General features: G+C 40.9%; 1 pseudogene; it reads right to left on the bottom strand.

The window, feature by feature from the left end:
- Window positions 1–18: 18 nt before the first annotated feature.
- Window positions 19–1,768, bottom strand: LOC107745355 (cytochrome P450 1B1 pseudogene; annotated as a pseudogene).
- Window positions 1,769–8,585: the final 6,817 nt, after the last annotated feature.

Here is an 8,585-nt window from a genome sequence, read left to right as displayed (position 1 = left end):
TGTATAAATATTAAATATACAATTACTAAACAGCATTCAGTGCAGCTTTACTAATACTCGTTATGTGGAATACATTTGTAATATGTTCAGTCTCTGCTGGCCTTTAGTCACAATAACAAGCTGGTTATTTATTTATACTCATGCCGGCGATACCAAGCCAAAAAGTTTTCCTCTGAGCTTCGCCGAGATCGTGTAATGGAGCGGCTTCAGTGTTAAACCATACGAGCAGTCCATGGAGAGATCCTGAGAGGGGTTGCTCTCAAACGAGCACTGGTGCAAAAGGATGGCAGAGAACAGAAAAACCTCCACTTTGGCAATCTGCTCACCGATGCATCGTCTCTTACCTGTCGAGAAGATCATCACGCTGTTAGTCAGGTCTTTATCTAGAGCTCCGGTCTCGTCTAGGAATCTCGACGGGTTGAAGATGTGAGGATCCTGCCACTTTTGAGGGTCGTGGTTGACGGACCATTGGTTGATGAACACCACGGTGTCTTTGGGGATGTGGAGACCTTCGATGGTGACGTCTGAGGTGGTGGAGTGCGGTATGGTGACGGGGACGAAGCTGGTGTAGCGCATGGTTTCGTAGATGAAGGCATCCAGGTAGGCCAGGTTGCTCTTGTCTTCTATTGATGGGAGTCTGTCACGACCTACTACTTTATCAATCTGCTCTTGGAGTTTGGTTTGGATTGATGGGTATTTGACTAAAAGCAGAAGTATCCATTGCATGACTGTTGACACCGTGTCTTGTCCTGCACCGATTAAATCAGTGACCGTAGACTCAACAAAGTCTTTAGTCAGCATGCTCTGTTTCCCGTGCTCAATTACACCAATGATTGCATCGCTCATGTCACGGGTGACTTCAGGGTCGTACGTGTCTCTATGCTGCACGACTTTGTCCTTCACATAAGCGAAGAACTCTTCATTAATGAGCTTGAAGTTTTGATAAACGCTTCGGACCGGATTCGGAAACGACTGCAGCCAAGGCATGACGTCCACCAGGCTTCCAGCGCCAACAGTTTCGCCAAACTTATCCACTCTTTTCAGGAGAGTCCTGAACTCGGGATCGTCGTGGCCGTAGCGTTTCCCAAAGCAGAGCGCGCAGATGACGTTTGCGGCAGCGACGGTGAGTTCCTGCGAAGGATTGAAGTGACGTCCGTCGGCGCTGAGCCTTAGAAACTTCTGGACCAGGTCCATGGCTTCGCCTACAACGTGCTGTTCGAATGTCTGTTTGGTTTGAGTGTTTGCCAACGAGAATGCTCTCAAAGTCGATTGAGCTACTTTCCGATGCACCTTCCACTGTTTGCTGTAACTGCTGAACACCATGCTCCGACCGCCGGAGATCATCTGAAAGGACACAAAGTTTGGCCTCCCGGCAAATTCGGTGCTGTGTTCAATGAGCGCCTTGCGTATAGCCGCATCTCCATTCAGAACCACAATGTCGCTTCGCCCGAGTCTGATCTGGTAGACGTTTCCGTACTTCTTTGCCAGCTTTGAGAAGGTGATGTGTGGCATTTGTCCCAGCTGCATGGCGTTGCCCACCAAAGGCCAGGCGAATGGGCCTGGGAGCCTTTTCTTGATCGTGAGATTTCTGACCCAAAGACAGGCCTCCAGGAAGAAGAGGATGATGAAGGATGCTATCAAAGCCGGCTGAACCTGGCCGCCCCATTCCTTCATGATACTGCTGCTCTCAAACTCAGCTTCAGTCAGAGCCATTCTTCTGATGCACTTTTATTCTTCTGATAAGATTCTGTTTTATCTGATTCTGTTCAATGCTATATAGAGAGAGAAATGTAAGCATCCATTTAAAAGAATAATTAATCTATCTCTTCTTTTTGCATGCAAAATTAATGTAAACTAACTCTCTCGGTTGCCAGTTCAGTCTGTTTTAATTAATCTGCATGCATTGATTTAGAGTTTTCTACTCTCTTTAATTTTCCAGGTTAAGCTGACAGGGTTTTCTGAGCTGCTTGGTTGGATCCATGTCTTTTATATATGTTTGCAGCACAGGGGGCCGGACCCGATGATAGTCTCACTCCTCCCATTGTGGAAGCCGCAGAGACTCCGTTAGAAGGTCTGAACGTCTGGCTGCAGCCGAACACGGAGATCCAAGTGCGCGACCGGTTCTGTTCACCGAGAAACGTCTGAAAACAGTGCGTAAATCGTCTTTGTTTTATTTGCACGCGCTCTGTGCGGGGTATTTCTGATCCTCGTTGCGGATATGCATCAAACTTAATTGTGCAAAACTCTTGCGGTTTGTGCCAGTCATCATATTGTGATAAACTCAAATGGAGTGATGCATTAAACGTTTTAGGTTGCTGCTGCAGCTAAATTCTTTGCAACTTTTAATTTTTTGACGTGTGTGTTTCTAGTCGTTTGCGCACTCTTGCAATCGTTATTTCTGCTCTGGTTTGCACAGGATTACGAAAATGTTATTTTAAGCTTGATGTAGTCATCGACGGCATCCCAGACTTCAGACGTTTGTATTGGGGAATGTTTCGTAATAAAAAGACGCTTTGTTTTGCAGACCCACTTTACATAAACCCTAAAAATGGAAAAGTATGCATGCATGGAGTTATGCAACACGACTAGACATTGAAAAACCATGCTATCTCTGTATTGTGTGTGTCCCTTCGTATTTTATGTCTTTAGCCCCGTTGTAGCATTATATATATAATTTATAATGAATATGAATGTGAGTATAGAATAGCATCATATGTCATAACATACATGATATTTCCTCATGCATATTGTAAAAAGATAAGATGATTGTTGTTGCACCATCAAAAAGTTATTATAATAAACCATTTAATATTCTTGCAGAATAGCCTAATTCATTATGTCAATACAAATTTGATCTCTGAGTACAAACAATTGATTTTTAGTACAAATGTCAACATTTTACAACACAGGGAAACAATAAAGATCGTAAATGATCTTTAAGAGCATAATTTGATGTTGTGTTCACATGTCGATGGTGCATCATGTTCTGGGGTCTGTGATCTCATGGTAAAACACGCCAGGGTCTCTCTCGGCTATTTTCCTCTCACAATTTCAGGATAAATTTTCACATGTGTTTTTGGGTATGCAGTCATTGAGAGATTGCTTAATTGCATGCATGCCTTCATAACGTGCACAAAAGCAGATGCTCTCTCAGAATACACCAATACAGACACTTTATTCTGTAAGAAAGCACATACAATTAGATATCCTGAGAGGGTCATTTGTCTTTAAAAGTTTATTTTGGTGCACGTGTATCTGCATTGGCTTTCTTTTTTCCTTTCATATCACAGGAGCGTTAAATGGAAGTTTTTTTTCAGTTCCATATTTGCAGTTACAGTTATCTAGCTCATCAGTGAGAAGGAAGTTCTCTGAAATCTCCAGACTTTAAGCAATAGAACTGAATGTTCTTGATGCAAGACGTTTCTCTTCTGAGCACCAGGCAGGAGATAAATGTTCCTTATTTCCTCACCAGGAGGAGTTTATTTTTGCAGGGATCTAATGACCCTAATTGCAGTGCTGCAGCGTTTCTAGAGTCAGAGAGACAGTAGCATTGATTTCTTGCTGATAGTACACTTTCCTGGATGCAAACCACCACTAAAATGAGATGTGCCTCCTTCCCTGAGAAGAGAGGAAGGAGAAGCTGCCAAATACAATCAGTTCCAATCCACTTGGATTTAGGAGCCCACTGTTTTTGCTCCCTAGGAGAGAATAAACATCTTCACAGAAACAAGATTAGATTTAATTGTGCACTGTTCAGGGAACACTATAGAGAGGAAGAACTAGTGAGCATTAAACTGTCTATGAACTCAGTTAATAATCTGTGTGTGTAATCAGTACACATAATAAAATAAAGTGGTAAGCCTTTATGTTTAATCCATTATAAAAGTATTTTAATGCATTAATTTTGCCTTAAAACGTTCTTTATAATGCATCTAATGAATAACAAGGAATATGCATATATTATAATGCATTTTAACTTTGGTTACACTTATTTATGAAATAAAATTATTATTAAGCTTTGAAGTTAAGTGTTATCCATTGTCTTCTTACTTGTTCTCATAGGTCTTGCATTTTAATGTATTTTTTTTTAAAGCTCAGGATGTTGATTGAATTTGTAATATTTGCAAAGTAAACCACAGCAACAAAAGCTTTTAAGTAATCATTTAATTTACCGTAATCCATTATATTAGATCATCAAAAATCATGAATTGATGTAACAATATTGAAATATTAGTGTGGTATTAGTTAATATTCTGTGTGTAAGCAGTATATATATAATAAAATAAAAATATTTTATACCATCTTCTAAAAAAAAAACAAGTAAAAGTTGTTATCACAGATTTTACGAATTACTTTTTAATGTGGTTTTTAAAAGCTCAAGGCTTTCTGACTGACTTAATATTTGCAAAGCTTTTCAGTATTATTTTAATGTACCATCATCCAAAAATCAATGATTATTACAATTTTCTGTAAGCATACATGTATAAAAATACAATATTATTATTATCTTCTTAAATCTGAAAAAGAAAAAAAAATTCTCACAGATCTTACAAATTACATTTTAATATGTATATATTTTAAAAGCGTTACATTTTGATTGACTGTAATATTTGCATCATAAACCACAGTGACAAGATTGTAAGTCATTTTATTTAATGCACTGTAATCATTAATATTATAACATAAAATGTCAAATGTTATTTTGATGACTCAGACACCGCTCTGGGTTTGTAGACACAGTTTTGCAGTGTTACTATCAGAGCTCAGCTCTGCCAAAATCCCATCATGTCTTTCCGTACGGGAGAGTCCTCTGGAATCCCATGATTCACATATGGTCTCTCACATCAGCGTCCGCACTAATCAGAGCCAGCTTTGCAGCGAGAGTGTGTGTGTGTGTTGCGTGAGGCTGTCGTGTTTGCCTGCCATTATTCTCTTTAACCTGGCTGTGAAAGGCTGGCCGTGACCCCAGAGGGTCGGGAAGGTCGAGGACTTGGCAGCCGCCAGCGTGTGGATGCAGGTCTCACGGCGGACGAGCTGATCCCGGTCTGAAGCTAATCACTGTTTACTAGAACCATTTCCACTTTTCAGCGAGCTACTGTCACGCACGGCCCTGGGAGGGAGGAGGAGGGAAGCCCGGGGGTCCGACGGAGCCGGCGGGATTCAGGGAAAAAGGACGAGCTGAAGCAAACCGTAGGAATGCGAATGCAGATTAGACAGCAGCGGTGATCCAGAACCCCAAACCAGCGACTGACACTCAGTGAGAGGAATGAACACACTCTCTCTCGCTGCAGGACACTAACCAGTGCTTTATGAGCCTGACTCACCAGTGCCATCTTGACCATGTTAGCGCTCGATGGAGTCTATTAACGCCGGTGACGTGATGCTGATTCACTTGAGCTCAGCTTTTTTTTGCACAAGAGAATTTTAATGATTAAAACTGTAGAGTTTCACATTTTTGCAGAAAATACCAGCCAGTGTTTTGAGTGGTTGCCAGGGTGTTGCTATGCAGTCATTAAGGTGTTTTGAGTGGGTTTTAGCATGTTGCTAGGAAGTTACTGTTGTAGCTTGTTGCCAGGGCATTGCTATGCAGTTGCTAGGGAGTTACAACAGTGGGTCATTGCCAGAGCGTTGGTAGGGAGTTACTACATTTGAATGTTGCCAGGGTGTCGATATGCAGTTACTAGGAAGTTACTACAGCAGGATGTTGCTATGCAGTTGCTAGGGAGTTACTGCAGCAGGTTGTTGCTAGGGCATTGCTATATAGTTGCTAGGGATTTACAACAGTAGGTGTTTGCCATTGTGTGTTGCTATGCACTTGCTAGGGAGTTACTATGGTAGGTCGTTGTCAGGGTGATGATATGCAGTTTCTAGGAAGTTACTACAACAGGTTGTTGCCAGGGCGCTAATATGCAGTTTCTAGGGAGTTACTGCAGCAGGTTGTTGCCAGGGTGTTGCTATGCAGTTGCTAGGATGTTACTGCAGCATGTTGTTGCCAGGGCGTTGCTATGTAGTTGCTAGGGAGTTACAACAACCAGTTGTTGCCAGGGCGCTAATATGCAGTTTCTAGGGAGTTACTGCAGCAGGTTGTTGCCAGGGTGTTGCTATGCAGTTGCTAGGGATTTACTACCGCAGGCTGTTGCCAGGGTGTTGCTATGCAGTTGCTAGGATGTTACTGCAGCATGTTGTTGCCAGGGCGTTGCTATGTAGTTGCTAGGGAGTTACTACAGCAGGTTGTTGCCAGGGTGTTGCTATGCAGTTGCTAGGATGTTACTGCAGCATGTTGTTGCCAGGGCGTTGCTATGTAGTTGCTAGGGAGTTACTACAACCAGTTGTTGCCAGGGTGTTGATATGCAGTTGCTAGGGAGTTACTACAGCAGGTTGTTGCCAGGGTGTTGCTATGCAGTTGCTAGGGAGTTACTACAGCAGGTTGTTGCCAGGGTGTTGTTATGCAGTTGTTTGGGAGTTACTGCAGCAGGTTGTTGCCAGGGTGTTGCTATGCAGTTTCTATGGAGTTACTATGGTAGGTAGTTGCCAGGGTGTTGCTATTAGTTAATAAGGTATTCAGAGTGTTTTTTTAACATGTTGCCAAGCAGTTGCTAGGGAGTTACACAAGTAGGTTATTGCCAGGGTGTTGCTATGCAGTTTCTATGGAGTTAGTAGGTTATTGTTATATATAGTACAGAAATGGATTATAAAGGCATAGGTTATTTTATCTTCATAAATTTAGTTTAATCTTGCAACTAGAAAGCTGCTGTTGTGCTCTATGTGTGATTTATATTTTTATGACATGCATGAACATTTTGTTTTTATTACATAAATCCCATCACAAAAATATCCAAGATTCCCAAACACAGGCTATCTTTAACCGAATCCAGTGAGGTTATTGAATTATTGCGGTCTGTTCTAAAACGAGAGCGAGTCGCCTGAGGGAACGCGAGCGCACAGACGACTCACAGCGGGATACTTGTGCTTTCGCCAGGTACATTAGACCACAAATCTCCTCTTTCTCTGACCTCTGCTTGACTTTGGGTCCAAGATCCCATCGGCCAATCAGAAGTGAGTGCCGTGTGTTTCCTCCAATCAGAACGACCGTGTGAGCATTAGTGATTTGATGTGGCCTGACATTTAAATGCGATCAGTTACTATAATTTGATATGTCAATGATGAGCGCTCGAGAACAATTCCCGTCTGTTAATAATGTGACTTGGCTGATGAGCAGTGATGGAAACTGTGGAGTTGAGTTATCAAACACACCAGAACGGTGATGTGAAGTAACAGATGTTTTCATGCTTCATCATGATCATATTTATTATTAATTTAGCAGATACTTTCATATCAGCCTATACAGCATGGCACATAAATGAAGGAATTTATCACATTTATGTAAACTGATTAGAGCATTAATGCAGAATAGCATGATGTGGCCAGCTCACGCTTCAACGTGCAGCAAAAAGAAATGAAATCTTTGTCTTTTTTGCATAAAGAAAATTAAGGCTATTTTATTTTATTTTTGCAGTTTTACTTTTTTTTTCATGACAATTAAAAATGCATCTACACTATGTATTTTCTGGCATTATTTATTCTCATTACATTACATTTTATTATTAAAAAATATAAATGATATAGTTATCATATATATTTTTATTTTAATTGTCATAAAAATGTAATTTATTTGTCATAAAAATCAATCAGAGCATGAATATGTTCGTGTGTATGTAATGTTTGTGTAAGCCCAAATTAAATGGTAAGATTAGCCAATATTTTTCATGCCATGTCTTAAAATACTTTAGCCAGAATTTAGCCAGAACTGAGTTCTCTGAAATATTTGCACATTAGAAAACATTCCCTTCCTTTTTTTCTTGGCATGAAGAGCAGTTTGTTCTTCAGCAGAAGTTTTGAGGCATGCTGTTATTTCAAAGTTTATATAGGGCCTGTTTTTCTCTAAGCCAAGTTATCTGCTTAATTTCTCTTGATCTTCTGCATCTTTGTCTCTATATCAGGAGTAGATTGAGAATTTCGTCATTGAGTGCATTTTGTTTTATTTTTACCAGCACAGTATTGAATGAATCACCATGTAGAGTGATAATGGCCTTTACGTTCTCTATAGGTGTGTTCTGATGTCTTCTGCAGAGGTTTCTTGCGTGCGAGGATGAGTTTGCGTGCCACATTGGCCTCGCGTGCGCAGATCCCGGTCACCGGCCCCCGACCTCCCCTGGGAGGAGGAGGAGATTAAAATGAGACGGGGAAGGAAAAAAATACGGCGAGAAATGGCTTCCAGATGACCCCGATTTGAGTTGGTTAGCTCATTTGTAGCTGGCAGACGGACTTTGACAGGAACTATTACAGCAGCTGAAGCTCCACACAGCAGCAGCAGCAGCACATCTCCAGCTTAATGAAGGATTACTCACACATACATCTTCACTATTCACAACTCAGAATTAGTAACTTTTCTATAAATAAACCTTATTCTGTTCTACAACGTGGGCTTAAGTAATAAGACTTTTTTAAAGTGTTTAAATGCATTGATTAAATGGTTTTATACTACGAAAACAATCTTTGCAACTCAAAATAGACTATTTTATTAT

The sequence above is a fragment of the Sinocyclocheilus rhinocerous genome, unplaced genomic scaffold, assembly GCF_001515625.1.
Source record: "Sinocyclocheilus rhinocerous isolate Xijiao unplaced genomic scaffold, SAMN03320098_v1.1 scaffold2213, whole genome shotgun sequence".
NCBI classification, from domain to species: Eukaryota; Metazoa; Chordata; class Actinopteri; order Cypriniformes; family Cyprinidae; genus Sinocyclocheilus; species Sinocyclocheilus rhinocerous.
Note: the sequence above shows the minus strand (reverse complement) of the source record. Positions and strands in the feature narration are given on the sequence as shown.